The sequence below is a fragment of the Lethenteron reissneri genome, chromosome 55 (assembly GCF_015708825.2).
Source record: "Lethenteron reissneri isolate LAM-NWPU_2019-01 chromosome 55, ASM1570882v1, whole genome shotgun sequence".
Lineage (NCBI taxonomy): Eukaryota > Metazoa > Chordata > Hyperoartia > Petromyzontiformes > Petromyzontidae > Lethenteron > Lethenteron reissneri.
In genome coordinates, this window is record NC_083833.1 from 6,162,395 (window position 1) to 6,184,071 (window position 21,677).

The 21,677-nt window shown below is 50.2% G+C and overlaps 1 protein-coding gene across 1 annotated transcript in view; it reads right to left on the minus strand.

Moving 5' to 3' along the window:
• The window catches only part of LOC133356816 (mucin-17-like), a 137,181-nt gene extending 127,091 nt beyond the window's left edge, over positions 1 to 10,090 (minus strand). Inside the window, exon 1 of the mRNA XM_061574524.1 lies at positions 8,493 to 10,090. The gene's annotated coding sequence lies outside the window, so the exon portion shown is untranslated. The remainder of the gene's footprint in view (positions 1 to 8,492) is intronic.
• Between the last annotated feature and the right edge of the window lie 11,587 nt (positions 10,091 to 21,677).

A 21,677-nucleotide genomic window follows, 5' to 3' on the forward strand; every position in this document is an offset into this window, starting at 1 on the left:
CAGAGGGGAGTTCCACCCCGTGAAGAACCTGGTACACCTGAGTTCGATTCCCTGCCACTGCTAACATCACAACGCAGAGTGAGTTCCACTCCGTGAAGAACCTGGCACACCTGAGATCGATTCCCTGCCACTGCTAACATCACAACACAGAGGGAGTTACACACAGTGAAGAACCTGGCACACCTGAGATCGATTCCCTGCCACTGCTAACATCACAACACAGAGGGGGTTACACACAGTGAAGAACCTGGCACACCTGAGATCGATTCCCAACCACTGCTAACATCACAACACAGAGGGAGCTACACTCCGTGAAGAACCTGGCACATCTGAGTTCGATTCCCTGCCACTGCTAACATCACAACGCAGAGGGGAGTTCCACTCCGTGAAGAACCTGGCACACCTGAGTTCTATTCCCTGCCACTGCTAACATCACAACGCAGAGCGAGTTCCACTCCGTGAAGAACCTGGCACACCTGAGATCGATTCCCTGCCACTGCTAACATCACAACGCAGAGGGAGTTCCACTCCGTGAAGAACCTGGCACACCTGAGATCGATTCCCTGCCACTGCTAACATCACAACACAGAGGGAGTTCCACTCCGTGAAGAACCTGGCACACCTGAGTTCGATTCCCAACCGCTTCTAACATCGGCGCCGAGTGTTCGTGGATCGATGCGTGAGTTGAGTTTGCTGCGAGCCGTGAGTGAGCGCCAACTACCAACACAGCAGCGGCAGCATCGCCGCATCATTTTACTTCTCAACCGGTTTTGTATTTTGGTCGGTCTGGTGAGCCGAGTGAGGGAGTTGAATTCCCAGCGACGGCTCACATCAGCGGGCCGTGACATCCATAACCGTTCACGAACACTCACCCCACTCCTTCACCAATCCGCACTGACCGGCGTGGTGAAGTACGGTCATTAAACTGCTCCCATAATGAAGGGACGGCCTTCATCCGTAAGTAGATTGACCGAAGGGGCTACGAAGTGTTGTTATTATTAAGATCACGAGGGTTTTGGTCTAAGTATTTGATGGTACTGCTGCAGCTGACATCGCTGCGTGGTCTTAAAAGGAAATGAATATGCAGCGTTGCGGACACATTACCTTCATGGGATCAAATTAGTACACCGAGCTCAATATCCGGTAACACGAGCCTCACTACGAAGGTGGACTATTGCCCGAAACGTCGATTATTACGTATCTTTTTTTATTTCAAGGCCCCAGTGTTATTGATGTGGTGTGGTAAGATTCATTATTTCCTCATCTTTTATTAATTTTAATGTTTTACCTACGTGACTTTACCGAAAACACCTAAGAATATGAATCCTTGCAGTCACGAAAGCTTCAAATCTAGAATTATTTCCTCATCGTGTTTTGGCTTGGCAAAATAAAAAGTAATTGATTATTATTATTTAATAATTTATTATTGTTCAACGCTGTAGTTCACAGTATGACGAAGTCTTCTTAGGGGAGGAAACACGTGGAGCCCCCGTGCTGCAGTCGCTACTCGAGAGAGACCAGCACAGGCCAGCAGACCACTTCGAATAGACTCTTCATGGGCCCTCACCACCACCACCACGACGATGATTATGATTATGGCGATAATGATGATGACGATGATGATGATGATGATGACGATGATGATGATAATGATGATGACGATGATGATAACGATGACGATGATGATGATTATGATGACGATTGTGATGACGATAATGATGATGACGATGATGATGATGATGACGATAATGATGATTATGATGATGACGATGACAATAATGATAATTATGATGATAATGATGATGACGACGACGATAATGATGATTATGATGATGACGATCATGATGATTATGACGATAATGAAGATGATTTTGATTATGATCATGACGATAATGATGATGATATTGTTGATTATGATGATGATGACGATAATGATGATGATTATGATGATAATGATAATGACGACCAGGTAACCAGGACAAAATCCATGGCCTCATTCCCTAAATCCCTGCGCCAGCCCTCTTTGTTTACCCTCAAATTAAATTAAGCATTTAAACTCGCGTGGGACGAGTAAACGTCAAGCACACTGGGACACGGTGTCACGCGAACAGGCGATGCCGACTTGGCAGAAGCAAGCGTAATTGTTAGCGAGCACCTATTATAACAGTTGCACGATGGGGTTTGTGCGATTAGAAGCTATTTAAACATTTTACATTTTAAGTGGAAATGCATTCGGAGTTTCTGGAAATGTGTGGGGGGGGGGGGGAGAATTTACCTTATCATCGGATTCCTCCGGTTAAAAAACACAAATCAATATTCTGATTCAGAGTAGCGGCTCAGGTTTGAACTGGCAAGGCTATAGCGGTGGCTGGGTTGACAGACCACGTGTGCCCGGCCGCCTTTGTCTCCTCGCTGCTCGTATCTCGCGAAGGAATGGTATTGGGGCTGAGTCTACCTAGAGGGAATGTTAAACCCCCGCATTATAAGGAATAATAACGGAGAGCTCGGCTCTTAGAGGGTGATGCCAACGAGCGTGAACCCGACCTGGGTGTAGATGGTCAGGGAACACGATGCCACGTGTAATGTTACGCAGGCAACGTCTCACCCCCACACCCCACCTCCCCCCTTAGACAAGAACAAGCTGTACGTAGCAGGGGCAAGTGTGGTTAGCGAGCACCTATTAAAGCCGGCAAGGGCGCACGGCGGAGAGTGTGTGGTGGTGGTGGCGGTGGTGGCAGTGGGGGTGGTGGTGGGGGCGGTGGTGGTGGTGGCGGTGGTGGCGGTGGCGGTGGTGGCGGCGGTGAGGGTGGTGGTGGTGGTGGTGGCGGTGGGGGTGGCGGTGGTGGCGGTGGTGGTGACGGTGGTGGTGGTGGTGGTGGCGGTGGTGGCGGTGGTGCTGGCGGTGGTGGGGGTGGTGGTGGCAGTAGTGGTGGCGGTGGTGGTGGTGGCGGTGGTGCTGGCGGTGGCGGTGGTGGTGGCGGTGGTGGCGGCGGTGCTGGCGGTGGTGGGGGTGGTGGTGGCAGTAGTGGTGGCGGTGGTGGTGGTGGCGGTGGTGCTGGCGGTGGCGGTGGTGGTGGCGGTGGTGGCGGTGGTGCTGGCGGTGGCGGTGGTGGGGGTGGTGGTTGCAGTAGTGGTGGCGGTGGTAGTGGTGGCGGTGGTGGTGGTGGCGGTGGGGGTGGTGGTGGTGGTGGTGGGGGTGGTGGTGGCAGTAGTGGTGGCGGTGGTGGTGGTGGTGGTGGCGGTGGTGCTGGCGGTGGCGGTGGTGGTGGCGGTGGTGGCGGTGGTGCTGGCGGTGGTGGGGGTGGTGGTGGCGGTAGTGGTGGCGGTGGTGGTGGTGGCGGTGGTGCTGGCGGTGGCGGTGGTGGTGGCGGTGGTGGCGGTGGTGCTGGCGGTGGCCGGGGTGGTGGTTGCAGTAGTGGTGGCGGTGGTAGTGGTGGCGGTGGTGGTGGTGGCGGTGGGGGTGGTGGTGGCGGTGGTGGGGGTGGTGGTTGCAGTAGTGGTGGCGGTGGTAGTGGTGGTGGCGGTGGTGGTGGTGGCGGTGGGGGTGGTGGTGGTGGTGGTGGGGGTGGTGGTGGCAGTAGTGGTGGCGGTGGTGGTGGTGGTGGTGGCGGTGGTGCTGGCGGTGGCGGTGGTGGTGGTGGCGGCGGTGGTGGTGGCGTTTGGTGATGGTGGTGCTGGTGGTGGTGGAGGTGGTGGTGGTGGTGGGGGTGGTGCTGGCGGTGGCGGTGGTGGCGGTGGCGGCGGTGGTGGTGGCGTTGGTGATGGTGGTGCTGGTGGTGGTGGAGGTGGTGGTGGTGGTGGGGGTGGGGGGGGTGGTGGTGGCAGTAGTGGTGGCGGTGGTGGTGGTGGTGGCGGTGGTGCTGGCGGTGGCGGTGGTGGTGGCGGTGGTGGCGGTGGTGCTGGCGGTGGCGGTGGTGTTGGCGGTGGTGGCGGTGGTGCTGGCGGTGGCGGTGGTGGGGGTGGTGGTTGCAGTAGTGGTGGCGGTGGTAGTGGTGGCGGTGGTGGTGGTGGCGGTGGGGGTGGTGGTGGTGGTGGTGGGGGTGGTGGTGGCAGTAGTGGTGGCGGTGGTGGTGGTGGTGGTGGCGGTGGTGCTGGCGGTGGCGGTGGTGGTGGCGGTGGTGGCGGTGGTGCTGGCGGTGGTGGGGGTGGTGGTGGCAGTAGTGGTGGCGGTGGTGGTGCTGGCGGTGGCGGTGGTGGTGGCGGTGGTGGCGGTGGTGCTGGCGGTGGCGGTGGTGGGGGTGGTGGTTGCAGTAGTGGTGGCGGTGGTAGTGGTGGCGGTGGTGGTGGTGGCGGTGGGGGTGGTGGTGGCGGTGGTGGGGGTGGTGGTTGCAGTAGTGGTGGCGGTGGTGGTGGTGGTGGTGGCGGTGGTGCTGGCGGTGGTGGTGGTGGCGGTGGTGGCGGTGGTGGCGGTGGTGGTGGTGGTGGTGGCGGTGGTGGTGGCGGTGGTGGTGGCGGCGGTGGCGGTGGTGGTGGCGGTGGTGATGAGGGTGGTGGTGGCGGAGGTGGTGGTGGCGGTGGCGGTGGTGGCAGTGAGGCAAGGACCACAATCATACGGCCTCCGTTGGTTTCTGATACCCCCCCCACCCCAACAATTCTGATGTCTACACACTGCACCAGGTAGTAATTTAAGGCTGAGTCGACCTAGAGGAGATCCAAGACGAGCTTAAATAAATATGTAGCTTACACACACTCATACACACGCGTGTGAGTGGAAGATCAATGAATGCGCTGCACTACATACCTGGCGACCCGGGTTCGATTACCGCTCACGGCCAACATCAGTGACGATTATCTGAGCCGGTCTTGAGCTTCCCCTAATGGTTCACCCACCCCTTCGTGTGACGTGTCGGCTTTTATAGGTGCTCGCTAACAGCACTTGCCCCAACAGTCTGTTACAGGCTATTCTATTGGTGCAGCAGTACACACCGTGTATGGCTTGCCCGGGTGTGTTCGCTCACAGCGCTATGAATCCGGCCACCTGAGTTCGAATCCAGGCCACGGCTGACATCAGTAGCGAGTCAATGATCTGAATTGGGCCAACCCACCCACCCCCCCCTATCGTTCACCAAACCCGCACTGAACAGCGTGGTGAAGTATGATCAAACAATCCCACAAACGCCGGGAGAGACCTCCTCCTTAAGCGTACTGTCAAAGGAATATTCATTGTAAATATGCGTGGCTTTAGTTTATGATACATTCGTTTAGATCGTATACAAATGTTCAACACTCACACGTGTTTGATTGCCTATGGCGTGCAGCACTCTAAACTAAACTGTAAACTATTTTTTATAATAAACGTTTTGGGTTTAGATCGCGTTATTTATAAATGTGTCGTAACCCTCCAACACCCGACACGGCCAATCAGCAAAAAAGTGTCGCGTTGACAATTTACAATTTTTGAAACCACAACATGTACAATTTGTGAGTACTCAAAAATTGTAAATGTTGTGGTTTCACTCTTCAACACACCGGTGGGCTAGAGCAGTGAACTATTTTGTCTTTTGTCAACGTGACACTTTTTTTGCTGATTGGCCGTGTCGGGTGGTGGAGGGTTACGACACATTTATAAATAACGCGATCTAAACCCAACAACGTTTATTATGAATAATATTGGTCGCGAAAGCCTGCTACGTGTTAAACTGTAAACTATTTTATTGTTGCTAGGAAAGGCTCACTGAGCTGTATGAACTCCCTTTCAGAAGTGGCTTGTCACATGGAAATTGACAGCATCCAGATACCCCCAAACGCAAACTCCAAATATACAGCAGCAGCAGGCGTCATGGATCGAACCCAGGACCTCCTGCATACCAGGCGAGGTAGTTAACATCTCGCCAAAGCGGCACCCCTAACTCTAACGGGGTGTGCAGTTGCGTGCCTCCACTCACCTCTGCCCAAGGCAGCCAACAAGTCGACCGAAACGTCGGACGTTTACAATTTCGGCGCCTGCTTTAGCTCACGCAGCTTCAATGGTTTAAAAACGAATCACTGCCGGGGCTTTGCGTGTGCGTGAGAGATGATAACCGATCCGATTGCTTGGTCCGTATCATCGGTGTTGGGTGCGAGGCTGGTGACGGAACGTCAGTCAAAGGATGCAAACTAGATCGGAGAGAGAAAATCGACGAAAGGTCACCCACGCAACACCGCGGGGGGTGATGGATCGTGCCCTAGCATCGCGTGACAGCCAGGGATGACGACGAATATCGTGATGCCTTCATTCAGCAGTGGATAGACCATGGCCAATTATGATTACTACAGCGGTGGTGTTACTACTACAACTACTACCACCATCATCATAATACACTGTAGGTTTTAATCTCCCACCGTGATCTGGATAAGCTGGGATCAGCCAGATCAGCACCTCAAGATATTGGACAGTGACTACAATACAGGACAGTGGCTACAGGACAGTGACTACACTACAGGACAGTGACTACACTACATGACAGTGACTACACTAAAGTGACTACACTACAGGACAGTGTCTACAGGACAGTCTCTACACTACAGGACAGTGTCTACACTACAGGACAGTGACTACACTACAGGACAGTGTCTACAGGACAGTGTCTACACTACAGGACAGTCTCTACACTACAGGACAGTGACTACACTACAGGACAGTCTCTACACTACAGGACAGTGACTACACTACAGGACAGTCTCTACACTACAGGACAGTGACTACAGGACAGTATCTACACTACAGGACAGTGACTACACTACAGGACAGTGACTACAGGACAGGACAGTCTTTACACTACAGGACAGTGACTACACTACAGGACAGTCACTACACTACAGAACAGTGTGTACACTACAGGACAGTCTCTACACTACAGGACAGTGACTACAGGACAGTGTCTACACTACAGGACAGTCTCTACATTACAGGACAGTGTCTACACTACAGGACAGTGTCTACACTAAAGGACAGTCTCTAAACTACAGGACAGTGACTAGACTACAGGACAGTGTCTACACTACAGGACAGTCTCTACAGGACAGTGTCTACACAACAGGACAGTGTCTAAACTACAGGACAGTGACTACACTACAGGACAGTGACTACACTACAGGACAGTGTCTACACTACAGGACAGTGTCTACAGGACAGTGTCTACACTACAGGACAGTGTCCACACTACAGGACAGTAACTACAGGACAGTGTCTACAGGACAGTCTCTACACAACAGGACAGTGACTACACTACAGGACAGTGTCTACACTACAGGACAGTGTCTACAGGACAGTCTCTACACTACAGGACAGTGTCTACACTACAGGACAGTGTCTACACTACAGGACAGTGTCTACAGGACAGTGACTACACTACAGGACAGTGTCTACACTACAGGACAGTCTCTACACTACAGGACAGTGACTACACTACAGGACAGTGACTACACTACAGGACAGTGAATACAGGACAGTGACTACACTACATGACAGTGACTACACTACAGGACAGTGACTACACTACAGGACAGTGACTACACTACAGGACAGTGTCTACACTACAGGTCAGTCTCTACAGGACAGTATCTACACTACAGGACAGTGTCTACACTACAGGTCAGTGACGACACTACAGGACAGTGTCTACACTACAGGTCAGTCTCTACAGGACAGTGTCTACACTACAGGACAGTCTCTACACTACAAGACAGTGACGACACTACAGGACAGTGTCTACAGAACAGTGTCTACACTACAGGACAGTGTCTACACTACAGGACAGTGTATACACTACAGGTCAGTCTCTACAGGACAGTGTCTACACTACAGGACAGTGACTACACTACAGGACAGTCTCTACACTACAGGACAGTGTCTACACTACAGGACAGTGACTACACTACAGGACAGTCTCTACATTACAGGACAGTGTCTACACTACAAGACAGTGACTACACTACAGGACAGTGACTACACTACAGGACAGTGTCTACACTACAGGACAGTGACTACACTACAGGACAGTGTCTACACTACAGGACAGTGACTACACTACAGGACAGTCTCTACACTACAGAACAGTCTCTACACTACAGGACAGTGACTACACTACAGGACAGTCTCTACACTACAGGACAGTCACTACAGGACAGTCTCTACACTACAGGACAGTATCTACAGGACAGTGTCTACACTACAGGACAGTCTCTACACTACAGGACAGTTTCTACACTACAGGACAGTCTCTACAGGACAGTCTCTACACTACAGGACAGTCTCTACACTACAGGACAGTCTCTACACTACAGGACAGTCTCTACAGGACAGTGTCTACACTACAGGACAGTCTCTACACTACAGGACAGTGTCTACACTACAGGACAGTGACTACACTACAGGACAGTGACTACACTACAGGACAGTGTCTACACTACAGGACAGTCTCTACATGAGTGTAAATCCCCGATGTCCCGGTGATGATTGGTGACCCAGAGCTGCCTTCATGATCCATTCATGTGCGCGAACATTCACTCACACGTGGCGCTGTCATCCTCTTCCTCGCTGCTGCTGCTCTTGCGGATGCTGCTGCTGCTGATGATGGTACTGCTGCTGTTGCTGATGCTGATGATGCTGCTGCTCTTGCTGATGATGCTGCTGCTGATGCTGCTGCTCTTGCTGATGATGCTGCTGCTCTTGCTGATGATTATGCTGCTGATGATGGCGATGCTGCTGCTGTTGCTGATGATGCTGCTCTTGCTGATGGTGATGCTGCTACAGCTGCTGCTGATGATGATGCTGCTGCTGTTGCTGATGATGGTGATGCTGATGATGGTGATGCTGATACTGCTGCTGCTACTGCTGATGATGCTGCTACTGCTGCTGTTGCTGCTGCTGATGATGGTGATGCTGCTGCTACTGCTGATGATGCTGCTACTGCTGCTGTTGCTGCTGCTGATGATGGTGATGCTGCTGCTGCTACTGCTGATGATGCTGCTGCTGCTGATGCTGCTACTGCTGCTGATGATGATGGTGATGCTGCTGTTGCTGCTGATGCTGCTGCTGTTGCTTCTGCTGATGATGCTGCTGCTACTGCTGATGATGATGATTCTGACGGTGTCGATATCGCTTGTGCTTCCGCTTTCGATGGCGCTGTAGCTGCTGGTCACCGCTTATTGCGCTGTTGACAACGCCGATGCTGATGATGATGATGATGACGCCGTGGTGCCAACGTCGTTGCTGCTGTTGGCGATGCTGTCCAGCTGCTGCTGCTGCTGCTGCTGCTAAAGCTGTTGGTTCTGTGGTTGAGGCAGCTGTTGTCGATGTCGCTTCTGCTGTTTACTTCTGCCGATCTTTGCCGTTACCCGCGGTGACGATCCTCATTCAGTGCCCTCCGTGGTGCCGCCGCTGATGATGCATCGTCGATTCTCTCGGTCGCTTCGCTGTCCGCACTTTGCTGACGCGGCTGCTGCTTGTGATGATGATGCTGCTGCTGTTGTTCGTCGCGCCAGGCGATGCCGATGGTGCTGTCCACGAAGCTTCGGGCTATATCACTCGGCAGATGTCCTCTGTCTTGTGCCACGGGAGTTCTTGTTCCATTCGCTCCTCCACCACCACCGCCACCGCCTCGGATCTCCTCCTCTAGACGCGCTCACAACTTCGCTTTCACGCCGCCTCTCGTATCGCGTCCACCTCCCTAGCGGCCGTCAGTCAGCTCGTTCATCCATCCTCGCCCAGCCCCTTTGCCCGCCTCTCGTGGGGCGATTTTGAGACACGCGAGCGCCCGTCAACAACAACAACAGCAGCAGCAGCAGCAACAACAACAACACAAACAGACGCCAACAGAGAACACGACGAGCGTGGCAGTCGGAACACGTCGGTAGAGCAGCCACCCCCGTGCTGTGCCGGAGCACCACAGCCTGGACATGCGTGTGTCACTCCGATCGCGTGCTCGGAGGTTCCTGCTGATGAGGAGCGAGAGACAGAGAGGGAGCGAGAGACGGAGATGGAGCAAGAGAGACAGAGAGAGGGAGCGAGAGACAGAGATGGAGCAAGAGAGAGAGAGAGCGCACGAGGGAGCGAGTGATCGGGCGATGCGCCGCAACTCTGCCGATCTTGTTGAGCTGGCGTCGTGGATAAAGGGTATTCCACCTCCTCCTCCCCTCCCTCCGCTTCCTCCTCCCCGCGTCTCCCCAAACCGGACCCCCCCTACACCCAATCCCATCTACCACCCCTCCCCCCCCAACATTCTCGTACCCTCCCCTCGCCGCTAGCACCACCTCCTCCTCCCTCCTACAATTACCACACTCACCATCCACCAGACACCCCACCCCACTCCCTTGCCCTCCTCCCCGGCTCACCCTACGATTCTCCCCCACCCTCTCTCGCTCTCTCCCACCAACATTCTCGCTCTCTCTCTATCTCTCTCTCCGTGGGCGAGTGTTAGCCTCGCATCCATGGTTACAGCAGCCCCAGAAACACTGCTCGCACGCGCACGCACGCGCGCTCGCACGCGCCCAGAGAGAGGGAGATTGTGTCCGAGGAGCAATCACTCCAAATTAAATCATTAGGTACATTAGGTATTCCCTCCATTCCTATAGCGGCGAGGTTTTCACAGTGGTGCTTTTGTTGCACAGATTGGTACAGGGGGTTTGCCAGTTGTCTTGCAGTAGGGGGCGATGCTGATGTGTGTGGTTTTTTTCGCGACGTGATATATTTCGTTTTCTATCTTTCTTACAATTTTTTGCCAAATTCGGATCCGTGTACGCGGGCACACAATTTGCCTATTTTGTTGTTGTTGTTTTGGGTTTAGAACAACTTCACTCCATCTCACGCCAGCTGTTCACGGTCAATTACGCGCGCTGTATTAACCAGGGTCGTTCCGCTTGGTTCGAAACGCGAACCTCTACAGACAAACAAACAAAAAGTTACAGCTTGGCCGTGTCACGAAGCGGTCAATGTAGCGCAGCGGGTAGAATATTGGGCTTCACCCACAATCAACAACCATCATCATCATCATTAGCAGCAGCATCATCATCATACGAAGCATTATTGATTGGGATGAACCTATCATCGTGAATGCGCTAATCGTGCCCTATCTAAGGTGAGCGTAAGATTGTCAGTACAGCAATTGAGTAATTATGAAATATATTTGTACGGAGGCACGTGTTTTAGTCTTGAGACTCACTTAGGCTTGCCTGGATAAAAGAATATACATTTCATTAAGACCAAAAACAACCACCAATTGCCACTAAGTTGCGGTGACATCATCACGGCGCTTGTGCCAGGCTAGGTGCACTTTAAGGTAACGTGAAGTGTCGAACACTCGCTGGCAGGATGTCACGGGACAGTCCCAGGTGTCATACGTTGACTGACTGAGATGACTGCCAGATGCATCAACTGTGCCCTCTAGTGTGCCAACATTATGTCCACCACCTCTACCACCAGCATCATCATCTTTGTTCATCATTCTTATCACAATCTCTCTCAAAGGGATCGGTAAATGAGAACACAACACCCAAAGGGTTCACTCCTACTCGATGGGAATTTAAAGGTGGTTTAACCGATAAGGACTACACTGCCCCCCGTGATGGGAACGCGGGCATTTCCACCACTTGTTCAACGCCCTTAGCGGAGATGATCACCCAAACGTGTCTATTGGGACAGTTCGTCTAAACAATTCCCACGCACTCCATGGCCGAGTGTGTTCAGCACGTTTGCATGGACGTCCCTACTCAAGTTCAAGTTAATGTATTAGGTATAGCCCTGTGAGCCATTCGGCTCTTGAATCGGGTGCAACCGCAACAAACAAAAAACAAAAACATGATCAAAAACATCTGAAAGTGAATATGTGTACTCGTGTGCTGCACCCATATATTTAGACCCAGTGTCCTACAGCCACATTAAGTCTGAGCACTGAACACCACCCACCTCCACCCTCAGCACGCTCGTCAGCAGTTACCAAATTAAATAAATCAAGATATAATCGGCGACGTTTCGGGCAATGGCTCATTCTGCATAGCATCATCCCCCACCCCCGCTCCCCACACCAATTCCGGCAGAATAATGACCACTTTCGGGCGCTGTTATTGAATCACCTTGGGCCTCGCCTGTTACAGCTGTTAGCTGAAGCCTCCCCTCGGATGGGAAAATACAAACAAAGCACAGCTGGGCAATTGAAATGTGATGGCACGTACGTATAGTTGACTTTCTTTCGCACCGTACACAGCCAACCGTGCTTGTCGGAGGTGCTGATCAATGTGAGATGTCAGGCGTTGGGGATGAGGCGTGGTGATGATGATGATGATGTTGTTGGGAGATGCCAGGGGGCGTTTAAACGTCCGGTCTCCTCCTTAATCGACGTCGTTGTGATAGAAAAGCAGGCGCGCTGGAATAATTGCGTTTCATTTACGATTCACAGAGTTCCCTTTCTTCTCCCCCAGTCTCTCAACACAATCACTAATTTGTGTTCAAACAATCACCGGGTATTGTGTGCGTGTGTGTGTGTATGTGGTGGGGTGTGTGTGTGTGGTGGTGGTGGTGTCTGGCGGCGCTTGTGTCGTGTGTGTGTGTGTGAGAGTTACTATTAGCATACGCTAATACCACAACAGGGCCTCGTTCCAAAGCAGATGCGCGCTAATAATTTAAAATTCATTGCGTTCGCCAGCTTTTGGGATTGTTTGACCCAGTTCCATATAGTGCCCCCCATCCCCCGTCCCCACCCCACCCTCCCCCCCCCGAGGAGTAGTCTATGCTCGTCGTACGTCGTGTGGCAGATGTTGCACTGTGGTCGCCCGCTCGTCTTGAGGCAAGCGCGATGGTTTTCATCTCCTTCTCAACGCCTCCGCGCGTCTTAATATTTTGTTAAACGAAGCCCCTGTGAATTGGGCGGCACTTGATTTGCCGCTTTGTTTTTACAAGGCCGGGTGAATTGAGATGAGAAGAAAAAAAAAGCCGCACCTGACGAAACGGGAAACATTTCATAAACGAAACTGTCCTCGAAAATCAAAGCTAATGCGGCACAGTTAGGGATTTGGGTCAGTGGCAGATTGTTCATTCTCTCTCTGCGTGGCCCCGGAGTTGTTTCGAATTCGTTTTCTACACCCAGCCCTCCGTGCTGTCGACAACCTTGCCCCCCTGTGGCAGCCCCCCCCCCACCACTCCGCCCAGACCGAATTTCTCTCCGCCTCTGCCTACTACGCAAGACGCTGTCCCTGGTGCTGATTAAACAAAACTACTTTTTATTTTAGCAGCTAAGGCCGATAGAGCTATTATAGCTCTTTTTTTCAGAAGCGACCTGGCCACAAATGATAGATTTGAAGCTTTCGTGACTGCAAGGATTCATACTCTTAAGTTTTTTTCGGTAAAGTCATGTAGGTAAAAATAAATAATAAAAATAATGAAAGTAATAATAGAAATAAAATAATAAATCACGACGTTTCCGAGGCAACACAAGTCTCCGTCATCAGGTGGGACCGTCACAGCTAAATTTACTGTATCTCATTTAAGTGATACATTTACTGTATCACTTGATACACTTGATACAGTAAATTTAGCTGTGACGGTCTCACCTGATGAAGGAGACTTGTGTTGCCTCCGAAACGTCGTGATTTATTATTTTATTTAAATTATTATTTCTATTATTTTTATCATTTATTTTCACCTACGTGACTTTACCGACCAAAACCTAAGAGCACAAATGATAGCTTAACGAAGTGGCTTATCATCACATGTTAACGTATAGCAAACGCATACTCTAAACGCACAATGATTCTAAATTTAGACGGGAAAACCGGAGGACTCGGGGAGAAATCAACGCGACCACCGAGAGAGAACATGCAAACTTCAAATGTACAGACGTCAGGGACGCAATGGGGTGTTCTCACTTTAATCTAAATTGTCCTATGGTTGTTATTGTTTGACTTGCATCACACTGGGATTTTTGCACACAGCGTTGTAATTAGGTGTTTTATTTTCTGGAAGATTTGCTGGTTTACCCAGGATGTTTCTGTTGCGCGTCGTCGCTTTCAGATGTCCTCTGTTCATATTTTGTTTGTTGCGGTTGCACCCGACTCAAGAGCCGCATGGCTCACAGGGCTACACCTAATAAATGAAACTTGAAACTTGAACTATTAGTTTTTTCGGTAAAGTCACGTAGGTAAAAAATGAAATAAAAATTAATAAAAATTAAAATCACCACGTTTCGGAGGCAACACAAGTCTCCGTCATCAGGTGGGACCGTCACAGCCAGATTTGCTGTATCACTTAATATCAATTGATACAGCAAATCTAGCTGTGACGGTCCCACCTGATGACGAGACTTGTGTTGCCTCCGAAACGTCGTGATTTTTATTATTTTATTTTTATAAATTTTTATTTTATTTTTTACCTACGTGACTTTACCGAAAAAACTAATAGTATGAATCCTTGCAGTCACGAAAGCTTCAAATCTAGAATTGAAACTTGAAACTCACATGTTGTGTGTCGTCGTGGCCTGCACTAAAGGCCACCAGGGGCCGCCGGCTACCCCACGGGCCTGGCAAGGCAGAACACTGCGCCCCAACCGAACTACGAACCCTTTGTCAACCCCGTGCCCTGCCTGAACTCGTAGCAATCTGCAGCGCGCCGGTGTCACTGAGCAGAAGGCGATGCCTCCCAAACCGCCCTTGCTCAGTAGTGTAAACAAATGATCGAGCATCCCGCTCATAGCTGAAATCATTAAAAGTTGCTGAGAATTACACGCGGAAGGGAAAGAAAAAAACCTCAAACTTTGATCCAGCGCCAAGTATGGTAATTTTCACTAAGCGCCCATATGTTTTATTCATGACAACGTCACCATAATGGTGGAGCCGTGCGCGTCGTGGCGGGAGGTGGTGGGTGGTGGGGGTGTCAGGCCGCTTGCAATTAATGAACGCGAGTACGATGATTAACAAGAATTTAATCACTCAACTTTAAAACTAATGCGCTGTGTACGAATCCAATAACAACGCCGCCAATCAAGGACTATTACGGCTGTACATGGGCGGCACAACGCAATGTAAAAGTTAATCGGTCGAATATTGCCATTCTTTGACACCACTATCTTGAAATAAATAATGGCTATAACTCATAGAAACGACCCTCCTTCATAGCACATGTGGCATATGCTATTTAGCATTCAGCACATATGCAATGGCCCGTATTCATATCATGCGTCCTATGGATAAGAACCATTGCCCTAAAACGTTCCGTATGATATGTATTTTCCTTTTAAGGTGGGATTATTGAGAAATGTGTTGCGTTTTTATAAATCGTGCTTCTGCACTACGGCCAACGCAGTATCACCACCTTACTATATAATACATTTGCATAGAGCATTGTAATATCGAAAGGTAAATTCTCCTCCTGCAGAGGTCCAATAACAATTGATCGATTTTAACGGTGAAGCGCTCTCCATGGGCCTGGAAGTGACTATGCATGGCGCTGTCTGTGTGACTGCAATTCAGCTCATGAGGCGCTGTTCGTGGTTCTGGATGTGACCACGTGAGGCGCTGTCCTTGGTGCTGGAATTCGCCATGTGAGGTGCTGTCCGTGGTGCTGGAATTAACCACGTAAGTTGATGTCCGTGGTGCTGGAATTCATAATGTGAGGTGCTGTTCATGGTCCTGGACGTAACCACGCGTGGCGCTGTCCGTTGTGCTCAAATTTACCACGTGAGGCGCTGTCCGTGGTGCTGGAATTCACCACGTGAGTTGCTGTCCCCTGGGGCTGAATGGAATCATGATGCGACAACTTAAGAATCGCCCACTTTAATAATAATAACGTAATTTATAACGAGCGCAAATTTGCGGACGTGACGGCTGCAACTCAGACGCGCGGAACCAAGCTCAGAGTCACTCGAAAGCGTGGTCGTAGAGGTGAGTTTTAAGTGTTTCTTGAAGGAGAAATTTCAGGTGATGCTGCGAATGTGCAGAGGGATCGCGTTCCAGACTGTTGGGGCTGCCACCGAGAATCGGCACATAGACTTGCCCATCCTGGATCTTGGTATTAAGAGGAGGTCGTGAGTCGCGCTGTGCAGGCATCTGCCGTGTGCTGAGCTGCAAGTCGTCAATAATGAAGAGAGGTACGGGAGGCAGGCAGATGTGAAGGCACGGTGGAAGAGGCAGGCGGTCTTGTACGTGACCCTGCTGGCAATGGGTAGCCAGTGGAGGGCACGGAGAGAGGCAAGTGAGTCAAGCAGTGGTTGAGTGCGGCCAATGGCGATGCGTATCAGGTTGTTTTGTAGTCTTTGAAGTTTTTTTTAGGTTGCCAGAGGAGGACCGGACTAGGACGGAGTTGCAATAGTCGAGGCGAGACCTACATATGCAGCGTGCCAATGTGTTGGCGGTTTCGGTGGAGATGAGAGGACGTAGGTGTCTGAGAGCCTTCAGGTGAAAGTTACATGAACTGATGAAATTATTGGTTTGACGGTCGAAGGATAAAGTTGAATCTAGGATGACACCGAGGTAGCTGACGTGAGCGGTGAACCTGATTCTGTGACCAAAGTTGTGTATGTGTGTTGGGAGTGCTGATGAATTGAAACGTTGCCTGCTACCTAACATGATGGCCACTGACTTTGACTGATCAAGGGCAAGATTTTGTGCGGAGAACCACTGTTGCAGGGCAGTGGTGCATTCCAAGAGCCTCTCAAATCCAGACGCATTGGTAGAATTGATGGCGGTGAACAGAATAGTACCATCCGCATATGAGTGGAGGCGAGTTTTCCGGTTAATCGCCTATGAGGCTTGTTTATTTGGCATTGTTCAGCACGGAACTGAAATCATGACAAGAATAATGCAGAACGCTAGGCTGTCCTTGCCACAGACATTGATTGAAACAAATTGCACCTCAAAGGCCGCACCATTTGGTTTCGCGAATTCAAAATGCTTGGTTTGTGCTATTTTGATATTTATAAGCAGAGCCTTTGCTATATTTGTGCCAACTGTGAGCTTGCTAACGCTTGTAGAACATCATTAGAATTTCTATCAGTCACTCGGTCACGACTGCCTGTGTATATTACATGAGAGTCAACGAATATGAATATGTATGTGTTTCGACGTGTTCAATGCACGTTGTGTGCATAGCATGGATAATCAAAGGCCGGTGAGTGAAACGTTCTGGTGGGTAGGGTGGTGAAGGGGAGGAGGAGGTAATATAATTACTATCTAACTGCACTGTGATCTCAGAGATCCAAGTTCTATTTCTGGTCACGGCCAGGATTAGTGGTGAGTGTTATCTGAAAATATTTTGGCACGCGGGTCAACTCTTGAGCCTCAAAATAAGTTCCTGATTCGGTGAGCAAATCTCAGCATTGGGGAGACAAAGGCAGTCAGGCGTGGCGTGGTGATGGTTACGATCACTCCCCCTCTACCACCCCTCCGTGCCATGTACCATGCAGGCCTTAATAGATGAAGTTAAAGGTGCAGCCTTACAATGCCTTGCTCGCGCCACTGAGCTAGACATTGCTTTCACGACTCGCGACAGCGATTGGAAACCCACCGACAGGATGTTTGCTTTCACACTGACCAGACATCTTGAAAGAGGGTCGGCTTCAATATATGTTCGCTAGCAGCACTTGCCCCAGACAGTCTTTAAATCTACATGGGAGTGGGGGGGGGGGGTCATTGTCGTTGTACGTGCGTGATGTTATCCAACTTTTGTGTGGGGCTTTCACGACAACGACCTTGAACGCCTTCTAAAGCCTGCATTTTTAACATTGCCTTGCTGGTGCTTGAGCTCTTCTGCCCGGCTGTATGAAGGCGAATGTGGGAGAGGGGGGGAGGGGGGGAGAAAAAGAATGCGGTCCGAGGCTGGGCAAGGCTCGTAGGTCGTGACCTCCTCTCAATTTGGAGGCTCTATCAAACGCCGCCCATTGTACGCAGGACGCGAGACCCCAAGAGATGCCGACAACAGTGAACGTAGCTGAATAAACACGGCCTTTGTTGATCAGTCAGTCTTTAGCGACGTGCAACACCGCCGCCACCACCACCACCATTAGCAATCGACCTGGCATTGTAGCGGATTTGAATTTGGCAGGAGGAGGCAGAGAGACTAGTGTGGGTGGGTGGAGATCGGGAATGGGGTGAGGGAGCCAGGCGTCTTTGTAGTTGCTGGAATGCGCTGAATATTTTGTCCCGACGTGCTGACTCATCGCGTTTGTCCTGCCTTCTAATCACTCCACGTGCAGGAGTGAAGGACGGGCTGGATACAGATATGCGTTAGAGGAGGTTCGCATATTAAACGTAGTTGCCTGGGCGCCCCCCAACCCCTTCCCATTGACTCCCTCTCCCTGCATGTGTACACGAATATTTCCGAAGTGCACAAATGCGATGACGGTATAGAGCACGCGCCTTGATTGGCAAACGACGGGTTCGTTGTGTTTATCTTCTTGGTTCTTTCGGTAAAGTCACGTAGAAGGGAAGTAATAAAATAATAAAAATAAAACATAATAAAATAATTCTCACGACGTTTCGGCCGCAACGCAAGCAGCCGTCCTCAGGTGAAACCAGGTCTGTCGAGGCGACAGCGTCTGAATGCGTGTTCGTCAACTTTCGTGTTCGTCAACTTTCATATTTCGCAGCCGCGCCTTAGTGCTGACAATCGGGTGACTATTGTACCCGTGGCATGCACTACGCGTCGAGGATGTGGTACACCGAAGGAATAAAGGGACATGAGAGGTAAGAGAGAAAAGAGAGAGAATGGGGAAATGAGGAAAAGGGTGGAAAAGGAATGAAGAATCAGGAGGGGGGGGGGCGGATGGTCAAGAGCGATGAAGATCAGGAGGAAGAGGTTGGGTATCAGTGCCTCGCCACAGCCGCACAGAGCGGCGTCTGTTTTCACAGAGGGTGGTGGGGAGAGTGGGCAAGGAGAGGTATTTATTGTGGGCCATGGCTACACAGAAGTCACGTGATTAACAGGAGTCTTTCGCCGATTTAGCGAGATATACATGGACTCCATTCTAGATTTGAAGTTTTCGTGACTGCTAGGATCCATACTCTTTGGTTTACTGTAATACAGTAATTTTGCTGTGACGGTTCCACCTGAAGACGGAAGCTTGTGTTGCCTCCGAAACGTCGTGATTCAATGTATTTGTTTTCTTGTTTAACCTACGTGACTTTACCGAACAAACCGAAGAGTATACCGGGACCTCTCTATTTACGAACAAGTTAGGTTCCAGAGGTCTGTTCATAAGAATATTTGTTCGTGAGTCCAATTTTACTCCTGTCGATTTCAAACATGTTGTACGGCGTGTACACTAAACATGGGGAGTGACTTTAAAGTTGCAAAATTATTATGTAGATGTAGATGCCACTGGGTTCTTCTTGTTATGCAGATGTATATGCCACTGGTTCTTCACGTTCGGCAGATGTAGATGCCACTAGTTCTAGACTTGAAGCTTTCGTGACTGCAAGGAATCATATTCTTAGGTGTTTTCGGTAAAGTCACGTAGGTAAAACATCAAAATTAATAAAAATAATACAATAAAAATAAAGATCACGACGTTTCGGAGGCAACACAAGTCTCCGTCATCAGGTGGGACAGTCACAGCCAGATCAGCTGCATCAAGTGAGGCAATGATTCAAGATGTAATCCCTTAAAAGCGAGTTGAGGGGGGGAGGAGAGGGGGGGGAGGGGCTCATCAGAATGTGGTAGCCAATGAATTGAAAAGTATCGGGAGAGAAGGGCCCACCTTTTTGTTGGCCCTTCTCTCCCGATACTTTTCAATTCATTGGCTACCACATTCTGATGAGCCCCTCCCCCCCCCTCTCCTCCCCCCCTCAACTCGCTTTTAAGGGATTACATCTTGAATCATTGCCTCACTTGATGCAGCTGATCTGGCTGTGACTGTCCCACCTGATGACGGAGACTTGTGTTGCCTCCGAAACGTCGTGATCTTTATTTATATTGTATTATTTTTATTAATTTTGATGTTTTACCTACGTGACTTTACCGAAAACACCTAAGAATATGCCACTAGTTCTTTACGTTCTGGATGTAGATGCCACTGGTTCTTCACGTTCTGCAGATGTAGATGCCACTGGTTCTTCACGTTCTGGATGTAGATGCCATTGGTTCTTCACGTTCTGCAGATGTAGATACCTCTGGTTCTTCATGTTCTGCAGATGTAGATGCCACTGGTTCTTCACGTTCTGCAGATGTAGATGCCACTGGTTCTTCATGTTCTGCAGATTTAGATGCCACTGGTTCTTCGTGTTCTGCAGATGTAGATGCCACTGGTTCTTCGCTTTCTGCAGATGTAGATGCCACCGGTTCTTCATGTTCTGCAGATGTAGATGCCACTGGTTCTTCACGTTCTGCATATGTAGATGCCACTGGTTCTTCACGTTCTGTAGATGTAGATGCCACTGGGTTCTTCATATTCTGCAGATGTAGATGCCACTGGTTCTTCACGTTCTATAGTTGTAGATGCCACTGGTTCTTCACGTTCTGTAGATGTAGACGCCACTGGTTCTTCACATTCTGCAGATGTAGATGCCACTGCTTCTTCACGTTCTGTAGATGCCACTGGGATCTTCATATTCTGCAGATGTAGATGCCACTGGTTCTTCACGTTCTGCAGATGTAGATGCCACTGGTTCTTCGCGTTCTGCAGATGTAGATGCCACTGGCTCTTCACGTTCTGCAGATGTAGATGCCACTGGTTCTTCACGTTCTGTAGATGTAGATGCCACTGGTTCTTCATGTTCTGCAGATGTAGATGCCACTAGTTCTTCATGTTCTGCAGATGTAGATGCCACTGGTTCTTCGCGTTCTGCAGATGTAGATGCCACTGGTTCTTCACGTTCTAGATGTAGATGCCATTGGTTCTTCACGTTCTGCAGATGTAGATGCCACTGGTTCTTCATGTTCTGCAGATGTAGATGCAACTGGTTCTTCATGTTCTGCAGATGTAGATGCCACTGGTTCTTCGCGTTCTGCAGATGTAGATGCCACCGGTTCTTCATGTTCTGCAGATGTAGATGCCACTGGTTCTTCACGTTCTGCATATGTAGATGCCACTGGTTCTTCACGTTCTGCAGATGTAGATGCCACTGGTTCTTCACGTTATGCAGATGTAGATGCCACTGGTTCTTCACGTTCTGCAGATGTAGGTACCACTGGTTCTTCACGTTCTGTAGATGTAGATGCCACTGGGTTCTTCATATTCTGCAGATGTAGATGCCACTGGTTCTTCACGTTCTGCAGATGTAGACGCCACTGGTTCTTCACATTCTGCAGATGTAGATGCCACTGGTTCTTCACGTTCTGTAGATGCCACTGGGTTCTTCATATTCTGCAGATGTAGATGCCACTGGTTCTTCACGTTCTGCAGATGTAGATGCCACTGGTTCTTCGCGTTCTGCAGATGTAGATGCCACTGGCTCTTCACGTTCTGCAGATGTAGATGCCACTAGTTCTTTGCGTTCTGTAGATGTAGATGCCACTGGTTCTTCATGTTCTGCAGATGTAGATGCCACTGGTTCTTCATGTTCTGCAGATGTAGATGCCACTGGTTCTTCACGTTCTGCAGATGTAGATGCCACTGGTTCTTCACGTTCTAGATGTAGATGCCATTGGTTTTTCACGTTCTGCAGATGTAGATGCCACTGGTTCTTCATGTTCTGCAGATGTAGATGCCACTGGTTCTTCATGTTCTGCAGATGTAGATGCCACTGGTTCTTCACGTTCTGCAGATGTAGATGCC